The sequence below is a fragment of the Hyperolius riggenbachi genome, chromosome 2, assembly GCF_040937935.1.
Source record: "Hyperolius riggenbachi isolate aHypRig1 chromosome 2, aHypRig1.pri, whole genome shotgun sequence".
Classification (NCBI taxonomy): domain Eukaryota; kingdom Metazoa; phylum Chordata; class Amphibia; order Anura; family Hyperoliidae; genus Hyperolius; species Hyperolius riggenbachi.
The window spans coordinates 203,382,803-203,404,203 of NC_090647.1; positions in this window are offsets into that span (position 1 = coordinate 203,382,803).

Below are 21,401 nucleotides of genomic sequence, written 5' to 3' on the forward strand. Positions count from 1 at the left end.
AACAATGTGTGTTTACACAGGTACAGTGAACAGATTGCAGTGTCTGCTGGTACAACAATGTGCGGTTACACAGGTACCGTTAACAGGTATGCAGTGACTGGTATATAATATAACACTGCGTGCGGTCACATAGGTGCACTGAACAGGTATGCAGTGACTGGTATCAATACAATGTGCAGTTGTCACACACACAGGTACCGTGAACAGGTGTAGTGACTTGTATATAACACTGCGTGCTTCTGTCACGTAGATGCAGTAAACATGAACAGGTATGCAGTGATTGACATTACAAATGTGCAGCTGCCTGTCACACACGTGCAGTGACAAGGTAGGCACTGAATGTGCTGGGCCTGGCATTGGCACAGTAGGAATTAGCAAGGGGCCAAGGGCCAGCTGCGACTGACTGACAGGGCTGTATACTACAAGTGCAAGTGTCAGTGGGACACACACACAAAAAAAATAGATCACAAGAACAACATTTGAGGGGTGCTTTTTAGCAATAAGTATCAGCAAGGCTTCAAGCTAACAAGCCTAACAAGAGCCTAACTAAGTTTTCCCTATGTCTACAGCAGGTTCCTCTCCCTTCTCTAATTACTGCAGCCACACGAGTGAAGGAAATGACCGACGCTGCCTGCCTTTTATAAGGGGGGGGGGGGGGTGAGGGCTCCAGGAGGGAGTGTAACCTGATTAGCTTCCATGTGTCTGCTGACTGTGATGTAGAGGGTCAAAGTTGAGCCTAATGGTGTAGTATAGGGGGTGGGTTGAACCCGCATATAGTTCGCGGTTCGCTACAAACGCGAACCACCAAAGTTCGCGCAAATCGGTTCGCGGTCGAACCATTCAGGCCATCTCTAGTCCTGTAAGCAAGCTCTCTTGCTTACAGGAAGTGAAGGGAGGACTGGAAACTTTTTTTTTCTTTAGAAAGATCGCGGCTTCTGAAAGAAATGGTTGGTCTTTCAAACGGGGACTGTTCCCATTCATTGATCCTTGGGATGATGAGCAGTGGCACGGGAGCGCATGGGCGCACGAGCGCACAACAGAGCAGTAGCAGCCTTTTGAATGTAATAGCAACGTCCAAAAGGCAAAAGTAGTTAAAGCCCTGGTTGCAAACATTAAAAAGTGAAAAAGGTACATATACAGTACATTTATCATACTTCTTGGTTAGATTTATGTACAGTATATAATCTTGTTTTTTTTCTTTTCTTTTTTATAGTAATCCAGTTGGATACAGCTCAAATAAACTAGACTCAAATTAAAAGGATTCTTTTAAATCAAAGCATGGCATCAAGTCAATAAAACTTCTGGGATAATGATCTGATAAGTCAAGTACCAGTGGGGGTTGTGAATTAGTTTCAGCTTTTTTTTTTTTCAAACATATTTTATTATTTTTTATTATTTAGTTTTTTACAAACTTAACAAAATACCATATAGCAAAGGAACAGCGGTAGTCAGCTGCTTTGGTTTTAATGAAATGTGTAAAACGTGCACTAGAGGGGCAACAATGAGGTGATCACCAAAATAGGAATGGTTTAACAGTAGTAGGGCAATTTACATTTTTCTTTTCTCATCTTTTCTGACTTATTTCATTCGTTAGTGATTCGGCTATGGTCAGTGTCACTACTAGTAGCAGGAGTCAATACCTGAACCCTACAGATGTTTGCACAGGTAATCTACAGTAGGTGCCCGCAGTATAGGTGGCCAAGTATAGGTGCCTGCAATATAGGAGGCCAGCCTGTCCAACCCACCTTCCACCCACTACTGCTCGTTTACCCGCTTGCTGTATTTTTTTTTTACCTCACTGATAAATATAGATTGTAAGCCTTTGGCAGGGTTGTCTCTCCTTGTGTATCATACTTGATTGTACACTCTACCCAGAATATGTGTACTTGTATTATTAGCACTACCACTCCATGTATGATCTGGCATTGCATTACTGCCTGTATTGTGCTGTGTATCTTATTGCTCGTTACCTGTATTGTTGTATCTATTGTCTATTACCTGTATTGTGCTGTAGGTCATTGTCTGTAATCCTATGTATTGTACAGCAATGCGTAATATGTTGGTGCTATATAATTCCAATAAATAATAATAATAGCATGAAAAAAATAAGTGTGTTGCCCATTTATATCACCAGCTAAGAATGCTAAACTTGTGTTGTGACTGTTATACAGTTTTTTTCTGACTATAATGCTGTAAGTAACATGCTTAAAACAAGCCTACAAAAGATATTTGTCAGATAAGTTTCTAATCTGCATATCTGCCCCGAGTAGTAGCATATAAGTATTATAGCCAAGTTATAAGCATAGCAACCTTAAATACGGACCTTAACTCAAAACTTCTTCTCTGCTCCCAAAAATACACAACAGCATAATAAGCTTTAAAGAAAAACATGTCTTTGTTACAGCTGACACAAATCCTAAAATAAATCTGAGCTATTTTTACTTCAAGCATTCATGGAAGCAGAATACATTTTAACATCCTGTGCTTTCAAATTAGCTGATCTGCCATCTCTGCCATGGCAGTCAGGTGGAATGGGGATAGATCAAATTACAACTTGTGATTAGAAACAAATGAGGGGGAATTAGATAGGCTAAACTCTTTAAATGCATACAGGGTGCATTTCTCTATGTTTTCCTTCTGTCCTGTGCAAGAGTTCAGGCCCACTTTCAAATTCACATTCTAGCAGGCAGGACAAGTTTAACATTTCTATACTCCCTTTCTATAGTCCCTGAAGGGTGTTCTTTATGTTCAGCAGTGTCACAATATTTATCTTAAAATTAATATAGGACAAAATTGCCACTAACATATTTTTAGTAGTTGGTACCAATAAAAAATAGTAGGAGAGTCCCAGACACCAGCAGGAATAACTGCAGTCTCGACTGTCAAATGGCAGTTGATCTCCATTTAAATTGCATTCTCCAAGTTCCAAAGAAGTCCAATTTGGGCTTACTGTCAAGTATGGAAATTATTACTTAGCTTCAAATTAAATTGGAAAAGTAAGTTTTAGTAACATTAAATTACAGAAAGACCAAGGCAGCTCTGATTTATGTTTATAGCAACTTTATAATGAAAAAAGGATTTTCTTGTAAGTTTTCACTTATATGCTAAAGTTGAGCATCCACTTTTTCGTAATGATTTATCTACTTTTGTTTAAATTAAAAATAAAATAAAGCTGTGTGTCCCTTTTACAAATATTCAGTTCACTCATATTTCAAACTATGTGATTATGAAATATGTTGTTAATTATCATTTATTCATTGGACATCTTAATATTCATTATTTTCAGCACTGTTGAGTATATTTCATCTTTTTTTTAGGTAATTAATCCAATGACTATCGACTGTGTTAGTTCCAAATGACAATAAATGATATGAAGTTAGACATCCATATCTAGATGATTGGTAATGCATAACTTTTTCAGATATTTTTGAGCATTGGCATGTCCTCCTAATCTTGAAGTAGCACAGGAATATTTGCTGGAAATACTTATTTACACTAAAGAGATATAAAATACACCATCCATAAAATTCAGTATAAAGGCATTGTTGTTTACTTTTATTTGTTATGTTTTATTGCATACTTAAGTGTGAAGTGTGATAATTGAAAACAAAACCTCATTTCTTGAAGGTCCGTGAAAAGCAAAATGTAAGTTGCCTGGAAAAGATTCTTATAATATTCATACATATAAATGTAAAAATGTATGTACTTATGAATCTACTGTATGAGTCCATTCAATGCACTTGTCCCTGCCAGTGGTAGTAGTTATTTCTTTGGAACTCAAAACTTAGGGGAGCCTGCCAGTCAGAGAAGCTTACTGCCAAGTTTTCTATGTTATTTGCTCTCCACTAGTCTGGACCGTAAAGCAATCCTGTGAATCTGCTAACCCCTACCAAAAAAATAAAACAAAAATAAAACATACTGCAAGAATTCTCATGCCTTCACGACCCCCTCAGTCCCTGCTGCTTTTATGGGATGAAAAAGCAGTTTATTAAATGTGATTGTATCTGAGAAGATGGCTGAACCCCCGGAACTTCTCAGGCAGGAACATAGCTCAGGAAATGGGGAGGAGGCGCCTCTTTGGCAGTAGGAGGCATGAAGGGGTCACATGCTTGACTGCAATGGGCTTGCACTGGGTGTCCCCATTGCAGCTGATGCCTCCCATTCCAGCAACTGCACGGCTGGCAGCATAAGCAGCTACAGATGTCTCAAGAGACTACATCGGCAGGGATCACACTAAAAGACAGCATATTGAAATTGCTTCAGGTACCCTTTAAAGTTACCCAGAGATGAAATAAAGTAAAGCTTTAATACTTACCCGGGGCTTCCTCCCACCCCATAAACACATCTAAGTCCCACGCCGTCCTTCCGTGGTCTGCCATTCAGCCACGGTGAGCCCTGGTAACAGGCTCAGTGATGTCAGTCCAGGTCTATTGCGCATGTGCTGGAGGTCTTCGCGAGCACAGTAGACCCAGACTGGTATCAACTGAGCCTGTTACCGGACAGCGTGGGACTTAGACGTGTTTATGGGGCGGGAGGAAGTCCCAGGTAAGTATCAAAGCTTTACTTTGTTTCATCTCTGGGTCACTTTAAAGTCTCCTGATTTCCTATTATGCCACAAAGGTGATATTAAAAATGTAAATTCAAAGTGGTCCAAGTTTTTGGATTGAACCACATATTGCTTATACAAACTCCTAGGTTACTGAATACAGCTATATTTTCATTAAGACAAAATATGTTTCCTTCATGCTTCAAGAAACATACAGGATATTTTGTTCAAAAGCTTTGAAATGTTTTAATATTATCAACTTCTGCAATATTTTCCATAAACTTTCAGACAAGAAGTCACTAAGTCTATTTTTTTTTTATTGAATCTGCATTCCCTTACTGTAGCTTTTGTGCAAAAAAACATGTTGTCCACAAATACATTTTTTATACTATCAATACAAGAATAAACTGGAAATAAGGTAACATAAACAGTAGAAAAATAAGCTCAAATAATTATTGGATAGGAATAAAAAGTGTCCAAAAAGAAATTACAGTTAATGCTAAAACCTACTATAGGTCTGATGATGGGACATATCTAGTTTCAATGATTTTATTTTTTACAAGGTTTTGTAGCTTTGTGGATGAGAATTAGGGAATAAATATTCCTCCAGAAGTGGTACCTACCTGAAGGCTTCTATGTATTTTTTCGTATTGCCAAATCTTAGCACAGACTAATGACACAAAAAAATAAACATAATCTGTTTTACAAGATTTAACAGCCATCTACTCCTGTCTCTGTGCTCTTTACAAGATTCAACACGCTTCTCACCTATGCGCTCACAACTCAAGTTTATGCAGGAAGTTTCGAATAAGAACAATACCTTTTATTAAATAACTGTAAAAGAAGTAACAAGTATGCTTTCAGCTATTTGGCCTTCTTCAGACTCTATGGATTTAAAACACATTGCCCCATATGCAATTCACTTTTTCTCCTGAGTTTTCTCCTAGGTGATATGTTCACAACTTGTTATAAAATGTATTTTAAATCACCAGCAAGCAAGAAAATATTTCACATTTTTTTAATAGTACTTTTTCACTTACTTTTGGGTACATTTTCAGTTGTAAAAATGCTGAAAAGTTATTTTAAAGTGAACATGAAAATTATCTCCTATGAGATAACTCAGGAGAAAAAGTTAATTGCATGTGGGCCATTGACTTAAAATGTACTGCTGATGACTCACATAGTACAGTACGCAACTAATTCAAGCCTATGCAAGTATTCCTCCAAATAACTACATTTTCTTTTGGTTACTGCTTTACTTCCAGTTTTTGATAGAAGGCTTTTGCAGGTGCCCTATCATTTGCCTGTATGCAGCATTTTATGAGAATTATACAGGGGTACAGAAGAAGACAGGGGAAAAAAGGAGGAGAAAGGGGGGCACTAAAGGCAAGAGTTACAAGGAGGACACGGGGCACACAAGAGTTACAAGGGGGACACCGGACACACAAGAGGTACAAGGGGACACAAGAGTTACAAGGGGGCATAATAATTGGGAGTTCAATATCCAGAAGATGCCTCTGCACCATGGACACGCCAGGTTTAGTGTACATTTTTTTCCCTGTTTTTTGTCCTCTTAAACCTTGGTGCTTCTTTTGGTCTGGAGCGTAATGGTCCAAAAAACATGGTATTTGGTGCTTTGTCAGTTATTATTATTATTATTATTATTATTATTATTATTTATAAAGCGCCAACATATTCCGTGGCGCTGTACAATGTAAGAAAACAAACAAGGGATACAGAATGATACTGACAATGATATACATCAAATATGAACACTTATACAAGTTACAGCACAGCTGATTACAATTTGATTTAACATGATGACTAAAATGTATAAATGTCTAACAGAGTGCAAGCAATTAAATTAATAACAGTCCATGACACAAAAGGGTGAGAGCCCTGCCCTTGCGAGCTTACAATCTTAAGGAATAGGGTGGAAACAAAAGGTGGATGTATACAGTATATGTACAGGCAGTGCGCAATTATGTAATTTAGTGGGTGCATGGCCTAAGCTAGAGAATATGCTTGTCGGAAAAGGTGGGTTTTGAGGGAGCGTTTAAAGATTTCAAAGGTGGGAGAGTGGCGGATGTGTTGTGGAAGGGCATTCCAGAGGAGGTGTGAGGCACGTGAGAAGTCTTGTACACGTGAATGTGAGGAGGTAATTGTAGAAGAGGATAGAAGAAGCTTGTGTGCAGATCTAAGTTGGGTTGGTATGTTTAAACAAAAAAATCAAAAGGTTCCAAGTCTTTTATTGATTAAAAGGCATGATGATAAAGCAGCTGCTGCTTTATCATCATGCCTTTTAATCAATAAAAGAGCTTTTTTCTACTGAAGGCGGTGCTGACTCGACTTGGAACCTTTTGATGTATAGATGGTCTGATGTGCACGGATCATAGGAGTCATAGCACGTCTGCTTATCAACTCCCCCATTGGTGCTTACCACACACAGTGGTAAACAAAAAAATCATACAGTGGCCCATATGCAATTAGCTTTTTCTCCTGAGTTTTATCCTAGGAGATAATTTTTTATCTTCTATTTAGAATACCTTTTCAGCACATTGCAATTTATAAAGTACCAAAACTTTGGCGGAAAAGAACTATCAAAACTATTTTAAGTAATTTCTTGCTTGCTGGTGATTTAAAAAGCAGTTTGAAAATATCACTTAGGAGAAAACTCAGAAGGGAAAGTTAATTACATGTGGACCAGTATATTTACCGGTAATTGAATGTATTACTTAATAAAGACATGAAATGTTGAAACTGCGAAAACTAAAAAAGAAAAATATATGCCAGAAACTGGAAGATTCGGGAAATATGTAGACACAAAAATATAACACAAAATATACTGAAACATCTCACATCTAATTAGACTAATTGAAAACAAGTCAATTTGGATATAAAAAGAACAACCAAGAGAGGCTGTCAAGCTGAGTCTCAGAGAAGTAAGGATGGGGATACCACTCTTTGAGAAAATCAGACAGCAAAAGAGAAACTTTTTAAAGTACAGTGGCTTGCAAAAGTATTCGGCCCCCTTGAAGTGTTCCACATTTTGTCACATTACTGCCACAAACATGAATCAATTTTATTGGAATTCCGTGTGAAAGACCAATACAAAGTGGTGTACATGTGAAAAGTGGTACAAAAATCATACATGATTCCAAACATTTTTTTACAAATCAATAACTGCAAAGTGGGGTGTGCGTAATTATTCAGCCCCCTGATTCAACACTTTGTAGAACCACCTTTTGCAGCAATTACAGCTGCCAGTCTTTTAGGGTATGTCTCTACCAGCTTTACACATCTAGAGACTGAAATATTTGTCCATTTTTCTTTGCAAAAGTGATCCAGCTCAGTCAGATTAGATGGACAGCGTTTGTGAACAGCAGTTTTCAGATCTTGCCACAAATTCTTGATTGGATTTAGATCTGGACTTTGACTGGGCCATTCTAACACATGGATATGTTTTGTTTTAAACCATTCCATTGTTGCCCTGGCTTTATGTTTAGGGTCATGTCCTGCTGGAAGGTGAACCTCCGCCACAGTCTCAAGTCTTTTGCAGACTCCAAGAGGTTTTCTTCCAAGATTGCCCTGTATTTGGCTCCATCCATCTTCCCATCAACTCTGACCAGCTTCCCTGTCCCTGCTGAAGAGAAGCACCCCCAGAGCATTATGCTGCCACCACCATATTTGACAGTGGAGATGGTGCATTCTGAGTGATGTGCAGTGTTAGTTTTCTGCCACACATAGAGTTTTGCATTTTGGCCACAAAGTTCCATCTTGGTCTCATCTGACCAGAGCACATTCTTCCACATGTTTGCTGTGTCCCCACATGGCTTGTGGCAAACTGCAAACGGGACTTCTTATGCTTTTCTGTTAACAATGACTTTCTTCTTGCCACTCTTCCATAAAGGCCAACTTTGTGCAGTGCATGGCTAATAGTTGTCCTATGGACAGATTCTCCTACCTGAGCTGTAGATCTCTGCAGCTCGTCCAGAGTCACCATGGGCCTCTTGACTGCGTTTCTGATCAGCGCTCTCCTTGTTCGGCCTGTGTGTTTAGGTGGACGGTCTTGTCTTGGTAGGTTTACAGTTGTGCCATACTCCTTCCATATCTGAATCATCGCTTGAACAGTGCTCCGTGGGATGTTCAAGGCTTTGGAAATATTTTTGTAGCCTAAGCTTGCTTTAAATTTCTCAGTAACTTTATCCCTGACCTGTCTGGTGTGTTCTTTGGACTTCATGGTGTTGTTGCTCCCAATATTCTCTTAGACAACTTCTGAGGCAGTCACAGAGGAGCTGTATTTGTAATGACATTAGATTACACACAGGTGCACTCTATTTAGTCATTAGCACTCATCAGGCAATGTCTATGGGCAACTGACTGCACTCAGACCAAAGGGGGCTGAATAATTATGCACACCCCACTTTGCAGTTATTGATTTGTAAAAAATGTTTGGAAACATCTATGATTTTCGTTCCACTTCTCACGTGTACACCACTTTGTATTGCTCTTTCACGTGGAATTCCAATAAAAGTGATTAATGTTTGTGGCAGTAATATGACAAAATGTGGAAAATTTCAAGGGGGCCTAATACTTTTGCAAGCCACTGTAACTTTCCTCAATGTAAAACTGTAAAAACAAATGGGGAACTCATAATCTACAGTGAAAAACAGCAATGAGTGATTTAGAGAATCAAAAGAAATCTCAGTGTGCAAGACAAAAGCCAAAGCCAATAATGGATTGCTGTGATCTTTGAGTGTTTGGTGTATGTTAAAAAAATACATAATTCTGTGGTGAAAAAATCACTGTAGGAATTCATTGAAACCTAGTGTCTATGAAACATTTGATAAATATATAACACCTTAGTGAATTCAACATTAGATTTTACCCATGAGGTAAATCATCAAACGTTTGATAAAGTGTTTGATAAAGCTTAGTGAATTGAGGCCTAACAGTACCGAGTGGTTAGGAAGATCAATTCCAGATGTCATGAGCTACAATGATGAAGACTGAGGACAATTCAATCTGCAGCCTTTAATCATATTTGAAAGAAAAAAAAAGTTTTAGATGAAATTATATTTTATTACTATTTATGACCGCTGTCCCCAAAACATCCATTGAGCCTGGTTGGTTGGTTGACAAATATAAACATCGACTATGCAATATTCCGGTTCTTGGCATTTCACTCTTAAAGTTTTGCTTTGTTATTTGAGACAATGTTTACAAAAGAATGTATTTGAAATATAGTGCATGTTAGAGCAATATACAACAAATGGTAAAAAGTTGAGCTGTGCACTAGGAAATTAGATAAGCCATATTTATAATGATGTCATAATTGTTCATGGACCTAAAAAAACTTAATGCATTAGCCTTTTTCATGGATATATTAATTAACGGTTTACATTGTACATTTGATCAGCATTCACAGATTTGTATAATACATATTCATCACTCAGTTCTCTGTAATTAAAACTCATAATTATTGGTATTCTGTTAGACAAATTGTTTTTAATTATAGGCTAATGGGCTATTGAAATAGATCTTAAAACGTATTTGCTTAAATAGATTCCAAAGAAGGAATCGGAAAAATAAAGAATGGTGAATTTTGGCAGCAATACAAATGAATTGATTCTTTGTAGTAAGAGGTCTTTGCATATAGCACTCGCACCATAACAATGTGACGATTATGCAATGCAGAAAAATCTTGTTTTATTCAATACATATGTGTGCAATGAATAACAAACTGCTGATTTGTATCCCGCAGGGCCCTTTTATACTTAATCAGTTGCTCTCAGTTAAAACAGAAAGAAAACTGATTTTCAAAGTAAGTCGCATGTTTTCCTATGGCACCTTTCACACTTAACGCGTTTTAACTGAAATATTTTTCCCAATGCACTGCTATGGAAAAAACGCGTACCAACGCGCACTAACGCGTACTAACGCACACTAACGCATACCAACTGATTAAGTGTAAAAGGGCCTTAACTGCTGCTGATTTGTATCCCTTTCATAGTGCTCAGTGAAGATAAAGGATTGAAGGGGTTAAAGTTAGGCATAGATTTGGATGCTTGGGTTTAGGTGGAATTTTAGGGGAAGGTTATATTTGCTTGTTAGGGTTAGGAGGTTAAGGGTAAACTTCAGGAAGCCGTTAAAATTGTTGGGAGGTAAAAATTAGGCATCAGATATAAGATAGCATTAGCTATGAGGTTCCAGTTCTCATTGAGAGAGAAGTTAGAACTGGGAATCAGGAAACAGTCTGTTCTGGTCATAGTGACACAGTGAGTGATCTATGGCTATACAGCCAACCCTCATACACTGAAAGCTGCAATGAACTGTGTTTATACTGTAATATGTTATTGAGTAAGAACTACTGTTACTTGGTGGGATGTATTATTAGATAATGACTCCTCCTCTGAAAATGCTTCCTCTAAAGAAATAAACTGCAAAATTTCACACCAGGACTCTTGTCAAAGGCCTTCAGCCACTGGGCTTTAGGGCATGGCACTCGATCCAGCTACTACGTCCGCTTATGCAAATGTGCTAAACCTATGTGGTTGCTGCTGTGGATAGTGCGATTGCTGAGGTGGATAGTGTTTCCTGATGGATACCTTACTGTGCATGCACGGTAACCTTATCACAGAGGTTGCATAAAATAAAATCACAGGGACTTGGACCTATTTTGAAATCTCAAGGCTATGAAGACAATCTGAAGTGCACTGCTTTGCATAGTGACTGAAACCTCTCTGTTGTCGCACAGAGTCTCTCCCTTTTTAGGACAGCTTTAAGAAAAAACTGTGAACAAGAGAAGAAGATAGCATGGCCAATTTTAATCACAACTATTACGCTGGAAGAAGTGAAGACCGGCACCATCAGGTAAGTATTTTGCTCTTTTATTGCAAGCACATGACCAGATTGCAAGCAAGCATAGCGACGTTTCGGAGGACAATCCCTCCTTTCTCAAGCTCTGTCAGTGTCAAATTGATAACATACAATCTCTCACACCATTTATACACGGAGTTAACCAATTAGAGTGTTGTTGCTTTTTAAGCGACCAATCCCCATCAGTCCTGCAGCGCGGACCTGAAAGGGGACTGCTATTCAATATGCACCCACTCTATAGCCAATGAAGACCTCGGAAACACGGTCACATGTAGGGCAACCCTTCGTGACATCAGCGTCAATACAGCCACTCCCCCTGGGACGCCATGCAATGAGGAGAGGTCTGCTGGAAACGTCATCAGGTCTACGCCCCTGTGTGGAGCGGACCTGATGGAAAACCTCTGCCTCCGTATGGAGCGCGCACACGCCCCTCTCTGTGACGTCCCACGTAGTCCAACGCGCGGCGGGATGTGAACAAACCGCCCACGTGGCCGCGCGGGACGCCAGCCAATGAGGAGAGGAGATGGAAATCCTCATCGGGTAACCGCCCCTAGTCAGGAACGAACCCGATGGAAAAAACTCTACCTCAGAGTGGAGCACAGGCCACGCCCCTTCATGACGCCCCATCTAAGCCCACATGCTGCGGCATGTAAACATACCACCCATGTGGCCGTATGAAGTGCCAATCGCCGCCAATGTCCACCCGGTGCCACACATGTGCAGGATGGAGACCTAAAGGTCATAGTCTAAGTTTAAATGTTAAGAAACATTAAGTGACATCCATCACAATAAGATTCAATAGGAGGAAACAACAAGGCAATATCTACATTAAAGGAACATCAGAAAGCCTACGTCTGCACACAAGAGCACCACCAGACCAACGTCAAAATAAAGATAAAATAAATTTATAGAAAAGGTGTCATATCATAGTCCCTGTTCATGCCGCGTGGCTCTAAGGTGTCCAACCTACGGATCCAGATAGCCTCTCTGTATAACAATCGTTTAACACGATCACCACCTCGTCTAAGGGGCGGTATTTGCTCAAGTATCTGGAATCGCAGCTGGCTCACCGAATGACGCGCCTGCATGAAATGACTGGGTACTGATAATTCCTTAACGCTATTTCTGATGGTACTCTTGTGCGCAGACAACCTAACCTTCATAGGTTGTGTGGTCTGACCCACATATAACAGACCACAAGGACACTTCAATGCATATATAACAAACCTAGAATTGCAATCAAACTGTCCATGGATTTTATATTTTGTGCCTGTATGGGGATGACAGATATCAGTGCCTCTAATGACACTACTGCAATGTACACAATTTAGACATGGATAAGTACCATTTGCTCTTCTAGAGGTTACTTTTCTAGTAGTTTTAGTACCTAGATCTGCTCTAACTAATCTATCCCTCAGAGATGGTGCACGCTTATATGACATTAGAGGATAATTTTGAAACTCTTCAATATCCATTAGATTCTCTCGAAGCATCACCCAATGTTTACGTATAATACCTGCTATTCTCCCACTGAATACACTGTACTGACTAACAAATGGAATACGCTTGTTGTGTCCCCTCCTACGACTAGTCCTATCTGTTCTATCCCTCTGCAACCCTGACCTCGCCCTGTCCAGCACCTGTCGGGGATAACCTCTCTGGATAAACCTTGTTTTCAGTTCATCAAATCTGACCTCTCTCTCACTATCACTTTCAACTATTCTCTGTACTCGTTGAAACTGGCTAATAGGTATAGATAATTTCGTGGCAGGTGGGTGGAAGCTGTCAAAGCACAATGTGGAATTAGTGTCAGTAGGCTTAATGTATAAGTCTGTGCTCAGCCTACCATCTGACACACGCACCATTGTGTCAAGGTAGCTCACCTCCCGACTGTCAGTATGTAATGTCAGTCGTATATCTCTACAGCTTGCATGTAATTCATCCACGAACTGGACAAGGCTCGAATGTGACCCCGCCCACACGCAAAACACATCATCTATATAACGGAACCAACACAGGGCATGAGTGGTAAATATTTGATTAGTATACACAAATGCCTCCTCATAGGCATTCATAAAGATGTTTGCGTAGGACGGGGCCACATTCGAGCCCATAGCTGTACCCTTCAACTGTAAATAGAACCGGTCCTCAACCATAAAGTAATTACAAGATAGCACCAATCTCAATAAACCACAGAGAAACCCAATCTGCGCCAAATCAAAATCTGAAGCACATCGCAAGATGTGTTCAACAGCCTCTACACCTCCATCATGTGGGATGGAGGTGTAGAGGCTTTCTACATCTAATGTAACCAGGATAGCCCCTTCTGGGATACTTGGCAGTCTCTTAATTTCATCCAGGAACATAGAAGTGTCCCTCAAATATGATTTGCCTGCAATGACAAATGGTCTCAAAATTATATCTAAATATTTAGCTATAGGAGAAAAAATAGAGTCAATGCCGGCGACTATTGAATGCCCTGGTGGCCTTTGTCTGTCCTTATGGATCTTGGGGCAAATATAAAGAACTGGTATAATGGGATTTTCTTGTATAAGATACTCGGACAGTTTTTCATCAATGATGTCCATCTCCCTTGCTCTAGTGAGTAAGCTTTTAATTTTGGACATAAAGTCTCTAGTAGGATCTTGTTCCAGTATAGCATAAGTTGTTCTATCGGATAGTAGGCGATAAATTTCATTTTTATAGAACTCAGTGTCCATTATGACCACTGCACCCCCCTTATCAGCCTGCTTGATTATAATTGATTTGTTATTATTCAGTTCACCGATTGCTATTCTCTCCTCTGAAGTAAGGTTATGGGAGATATGTATATCATCCTGTCTTCCTCTAAATAGGGTCTCCACTTCATTGGTGACCCTAGTGACAAATTTGTCAATAACTTGACATGATGTTGGATTAAATTTACTCTTAACTCGCAAGGGAGTATCCTTCAACGATAGTCTGTCCGTATCGACTGGTTCCCTAGGCGCAAAAAAATCTCCCCGCGGTCTACCAAAAAAGTATTTTAACCGGATCGATCTAAAAAATCGTTGAAGGTCAATATCTAAATCCACCTGTTGGGGCCAGTTCGTAGGAGAAAAGGAGAGGCCTCTCTCCAACAGTGCCTGCTGGGCAGGGGTCAAGGTCACAGAGGAAATGTTTACTACTATAGATTTCATTCGTTGGACCTGGGGTTCTTCATCCTGGGTTGACGGAATCGTTGCCGTAGGCGATCTTTGATGTTTTCGCCGCTTGCCCCCCCTGCGCGTTCTTCTGTGCTGGAGGGGTGATCTGAGGATGAGCTGTTGCCCAAAAAATCAGAGGAACCACCATGAGGTTCAGGATGACCACTGTCTTGTGGTTTGGGACGTATTGGACGTCTCCTTTTATTATTGGGTTTCTGCCAGGCATATATGTAACCCGTTGTATAATCTGATGCGTCTCTTTGGTATTTCTCTCTCTTGATGGCCTGTAGATTGACCTTATGTTCTTTCATGTTGTCGGAAAGTCCAACTACATACTTGGCATACTCATCTGTTGGCATGTTGTCACACAACTTCTGTTTAAGGTCACTAATTTGAGCATCAAGTTTGGGTATTTCTTCCATAATTCTATCGACAGTCAGCGTCATGGAGTCAAAAGACGCTTTATTCCATATGAGCATCCATGTGTGGCAAAACCTCGTATCTGTCGGGAACATCAGAGGGCTCACATTAGAACGTAGTCCTCTCGGGATCCTGCCCACTCTCAAGTATTCAGCTAGGGTGGTAGCATGTAGTTCCAAAGATACTTTCAGTTTCGATATTTTTTCCAACTGTTTCCGGATCATCTTGTCATCAATGGTGTTAAGGAAAGCCACTTCCGTGGTCACCTTGGCAACGATCCTTGCCGTGTCCTCCGGTGTATAGGAGAAAATGAGGTCATCAATGGCTGAATTCTCCATGTTAAAACAGGGTGCAAATCCAATGCTGTATCAATTGTAAAGGCGTAGTGTGGATAGCACTCCTGTTAGTGAAAGTGATGTGCCAAGGTCACTGGGTTCCGCAGCATTCAGAGCCCCAACTTAGTCCAGAAGAAGTGAAGACCGGCACCATCAGGTAAGTATTTTGCTCTTTTATTGCAAGCACATGACCAGATTGCAAGCAAGCATAGCGACGTTTCGGAGGACAATCCCTCCTTTCTCAAGCTCTGTCAGTGTCAAATTGATAACATACAATCTCTCACACCATTTATACACGGAGTTAACCAATTAGAGTGTTGTTGCTTTTTAAGCGACCAATCCCCATCAGTCCTGCAGCGCGGACCTGAAAGGGGACTGCTATTCAATATGCACCCACTGGTGGTGGTGCATATTGAATAGTGGTGCTCTTGTGTGCAGATGTTCCTTTAATGTAGATATTGCCTTGTTGTTTCCTCCTATTGAATCTTATTGTGATGGATGTCACTTAATGTTTCTTAACATTTAAACTTAGACTATGACCTTTAGGTCTCCATCCTGCACATGTGTGGCACCGGGTGGACATTGGCGGCGATCGGCACTTCATACGGCCACATGGGTGGTATGTTTACATGCCGCAGCATGTGGGCTTAGATGGGGCGTCATGAAGGGGCGTGGCCTGCGCTCCACTCTGAGGTAGAGTTTTTTCCATCGGGTTCGTTCCTGACTAGGGGCGGTTACCCGATGAGGATTTCCATCTCCTCTCCTCATTGGCTGGCGTCCCGCGCGGCCACGTGGGCGGTTTGTTCACATCCCGCCGCGCGTTGGACTACGTGGGACGTCACAGAGAGGGGCGTGTGCGCGCCCCATACGGAGGCAGAGGTTTTCCATCAGGTCCGCTCCACACAGGGGCGTAGACCTGATGACGTTTCCAGCAGACCTCTCCTCATTGCATGGCGTCCCAGGGGGAGTGGCTGTATTGACGCTGATGTCACGAAGGGTTGCCCTACATGTGACCGTGTTTCCGAGGTCTTCATTGGCTATAGAGTGGGTGCATATTGAATAGCAGTCCCCTTTCAGGTCCGCGCTGCAGGACTGATGGGGATTGGTCGCTTAAAAAGCAACAACACTCTAATTGGTTAACTCCGTGTATAAATGGTGTTAGAGATTGTATGTTATCAATTTGACACTGACAGAGCTTGAGAAAGGAGGGATTGTCCTCCGAAACGTCGCTATGCTTGCTTGCAATCTGGTCATGTGCTTGCAATAAAAGAGCAAAATACTTACCTGATGGTGCCGGTCTTCACTTCTTCTGGACTAAGTTGGGGCTCTGAATGCTGCGGAACCCAGTGACCTTGGCACATCACTTTCACTAACAGGAGTGCTATCCACACTACGCCTTAACTATTACGCTGGAAACACATTTTTATGGTTGCAGTACGCAGTTCTTCTGGTTTATTGTGACTCCCCTTACATTGCTCCCTTTAAAGAAGAACGCCAGTGAAAATAATGTAATGAAAAAAAGTACTTAATTTTTACAATAGTTATTTATAAATGATTTAGTCAGTGTAACATCTTTTCTCTCCCTGATTTACATTCTGACGATTATCATATGGCAACATTTTTACTGCTGGCAGGTGATGTCTTTGAAAAGAGATTCCCACAATGCAACAAGGCTTTCACAGTGTGATCAGGGCCGGTTTAAGCAACAATGGGGCCCCAGGGCAAAATAAACCTGGGGGGCCCCCCAACAGATACCCCGGAACAAAAATCGTCATTAAGGAACCTTTTTTGCAGCTGGTATAGTCAGGGTGTGAAGCCCCAATCGGTCCGAGCTCCACATTCTGGCTACCCCAGCCTGCATGGGGGACAAGGGGTTCAAAAGTTTCAGAAAGGGGGGACCCCACATTATTTTTTTAAAACAAATTCCCACACGCTAAACCTAAAAAAAAAAAAATTTGGGAAAATAAGAAAAAAATGCCAGGGATTTTCATACAGCCATATTGCGGCTGTATAGCGATCCCTGGCCAAAGCGTTGCGGCTGCGTATGGACCCCCTGGAAACCCCGTCAGGAAATGTATTGCGCTTTCGTTTGATGCATGTAAAATTACACTACTGTTAGGTTTGCTACTAAAAGTGACATTTACCGCATCTAAAAGTATACTTTTTTCCTTCGAAACTTTAAAATCAATTTTCTTAAAAACTATAAGGCCTTTTTGAAAAATTGTTTTTTCCTCTTATTCCTAATGATCTCCCTAACATATCCTGCAAATGTAGGGTTTCTAGCATTTAAGATGGATTTGCTATTAACCGTTAAAGTCGGCGGGTTTTTAAATCTGTATTTTTTTTCCTTTGAAACTTTAAAATCGATTTTCTCAAAAACTATAAGGTCTTTTTGAAAACATTTGTTTTCCTCTTGTAGCCACTGGGGGCCCCTACAAGCTCTGGGGCCCTGGGGAAATTGCCCCCTTTGCCTCTATGGTAGCGCCGGCCTTGAGTGTGATGTCAGCACCCTGGTGGGAGGGGTTTCACAATATCAGCCATACAGATCCTCCTGATAATCTGTTTGAGAAAAGGAATAGATTTCTCATGGGAATAGGGGTACCAGCTACTCATTGGGATGAAGTTCAATCCTTGGTTACGGTTTCTCTTTAAATTAAATAAGAATTTATTCAGCATCATGGGCAGCCTGCCACGAAAATGGGCCAAGGGACTGATACAAATCATTAGTAAAACATAACTGCTTTGCTGCACATGCTAAAATTAGCCAACACCTCATAGTACCTCCCACAAAGTGTTACTTTTCATGTGATGTAGCTTAAAGCAGAATGTGTGTGTATGTGTGTGTGTGTGTGTGTGTGTGTGTGTGCGTGCGTGCGTGCGTGCGTGCGTGCGTGCGTGCGTGTGTGTGTGTGTGAGTGTGTGTGTGTGTGTGTTTGTGTGTGTGTGTTACAACTGGAAGCTTCCTCAAGTTTTCCAATATATAGAAAACACATCCAGGAGGTGCAGCACGCTAGCTCTTCTTTATCGGAGCAAAATAATTCGAACAGCAAAAGCAACTTTTTGGGTGACTTCTCTTTATCAAGCTAATACACATAAGCAAACTGACAGATACATATGCATATCTGCACTTACATCTTCATCATCCTCATTATCCTCCCCATTAGTATGGGAGGATCATGAGCACGGTGATAAGGGCATTTCCTATTTAGAAACATACATATATATCTGTCTGTTTGCTTTATGCGGATCAGCTTGACAAAGGCGAGGTCACACAAAATGTTGCTTTTGCACACAAGCAACACCTGGATGTGAGATATATCTTGTTCTATGAAGTTGAAACTGTTACCCCTCCCCCTGGTTCTAATGCTGACCTTAGCTGAAGTGCTATGCTGGCCCCATCTCCTAGCTTATGTTATCCACTTTCCTGGTCAGTCAACCTTTGACCATTGACACAAATAAATAATTGTGTGTATGCGTGTGTTCTGCACATGGGGGACATATAATTGAGCAAAGTAACCATGGTGACCTCTGAAAGAATTTAAGAGTCGGGGAGGGGGCAGTACAGAGACAGTAACTCTAGCTACTAAAATACAACCTTATTATTTTTATATGCAGTGTAGGTACTTCTTTAACATAAGGAGCAGACACTTCCCCAGCTAGCTTGACTTTAATTCCAGATCAAGTCCTGCAGCTCAGTTCAGTTACAGGTTTTATGTAAATACAGAACCTAACTTAAAATGCTATTATTGCAGCTGTGTGGGGTGCAAAAGGGGAAGCAGAGGCAGCTGGACAATTATGGCAGCCAGTAATGGGCCAAAATTTTGCATATGCGAAATTTCACATCGAAATTCGCATTTACGCATCATAATCGTAGAATAATGTGGGTACAAGTAAAAAAACATTTTTCAAAAAGACATTGTCGTTTTTGAGAAAATAGATGTTAAATATGCAAAGAAAAATGGTTTTTAAACTGTAATGTTTTTAGTTTAAAAACTATTTTTAACCACTTTAGGATCCTTGGTACGCATATCTACGCCCCTTTAAACTACACATGTGGATCATGCGGGGGTAGATATGCGTACTGCTGCCTTACCGTCGCGTTCGCGATCCCTGCGCTGTTTACCGTCGATCCACCGTCGCAGCCCCCTCCATCTGTGATCAGGATGTGAGAATCTTTTGATTCTCAATCCCGATCACCATTCGCGTGTCTTCCGAGACCTTGTAAACGTCACACAAGCTCTCAGATCCGACACTTCCGTGTTCGTCTGTGTTCTATTAATAGAAACACAGTCTCAGTAGCACCATCTTGTGGCCAAAAAGTAAAATACACCTATTTATACCAGTATAATGTTTTACATAGAAAGTTTATTATTAGTATTTCTTTATTTTATTACTTTTAACCCTCTCCAACCCTGCCCCACAGTTACAGAAATAAAACACTTGTTAAAAAAAATTACATAATTTAATTATTTTTACATAAATAGTTACCTTAGGGACTTTTCTAATATTAATGCCATGAGAGTATATCCCTGTTAATTTTGCAAAAAAAAAAGTCTTGTAATAAGTGAAAAAGTATTAGGGAAACAACTTAAACGTTGTAATAACTGGTCCGGGACAAATAAAACGTGTGGGTTTTATGTACCAAAAGCACCTTTTATTTTAAAACTATAATGGCTGAAAACTGAGAAATAATCTTTTTTCTTCTTTTTTTCCTTATTATTCCCTTTACACTGCATATAAAATAAAATAATTCATAGCAAAAACTACCACCCAAAGAAAGCCTAATTTGAGGCGAAAAAAACAATATATGGATCATTTCAGTGTGATAAGTAACAATAAAGTTATCCCTGAATGGATGGGGGGTGCTCTGAAATGTGAAAGTTGTTTTGGTTTTTAAGGGAAAAAACCTGTGATACTGAAGTGGTTAAAATCGATTTACTCAAAAACTACAAGGTCTTTTTGGAAAATTCTATTTTGACTTGTACCCACTGTTCTCATTAACATATGAAGCAATTTTGGTGGACCTACCATGTATGGGAGATTTGCTATTCACTGCCAAAGTTGGCACGAAATTACACGAAAATTAAGCGAAATTTTAGGTAAAATTACGAATCACTATACGAAATCAATTAAATTTACAAACTGCAATTACGCATAAGCGTAAATGCGAAAATGTATGCAAAATTTTGTGCAATCGTAAATTAGCTCATTATGATCATCACTGATGGCAGCTGGAACAGGTGAGATTTGAATGTTTGAACATTTGGGGAGACACCGGCCAGGTGGCGGAGGCACCATCAAGTGGCCAATTCTTAAGAGTTTTCATGCTGAAGTCAATTGGGAATTGGCCTGCGGTGTATGGGCAGCCATCAGCTCTCCCTCTGATCAGATTTGACCAGAGAGAGATGTGTCTTAGTCAATCTACTCATACATCACTAACACCTTTATGCTTTATGAGAAATAGAGAGACTGTGATCACTGTTGCATTTGGACAACCGATGCCAAAAAAAAGTGGTTTTGTAGATGGAAGAAGCTCAAGGCACACAGATGCTGTGAACTAAGATTTAACCAAAAGGCCAGTATTATTGATTGATCAGTAGGTCAGCTTGTAGTGGTGTGTGGTATACACTGCTCAATTCTTTTTTATAGATTAGCAAAAAAAAAAAAAAAATATTTTCAGGATATTGAATTTTTTTTTTTGCTAATCTAAAATCTAATCTATTTAAAGATTTTGAGTATGTAGGTGGAGGAGGTAGACAATGAGCAATTGGTGTGCAAACATAAGCTTTGCACTGCATGGAACAATATAAAATTAAGACCTCTGTCAAAATAAACAAATAAATAAAAAAAGACCTCTGTCAAAATTTGACCTAACATTAAATAATGCAATGTGGAAAGGCACTAAACAATTAACATCTGGTAGATATCAATCATTTATTACATCTCATTTTGTATCCTATATTTTATGGACCTCTGTGCCTCTTCACATCTTTTTCTCTGCTTATACAGAGACTGTGGCCTTTATTCAGTTCACCT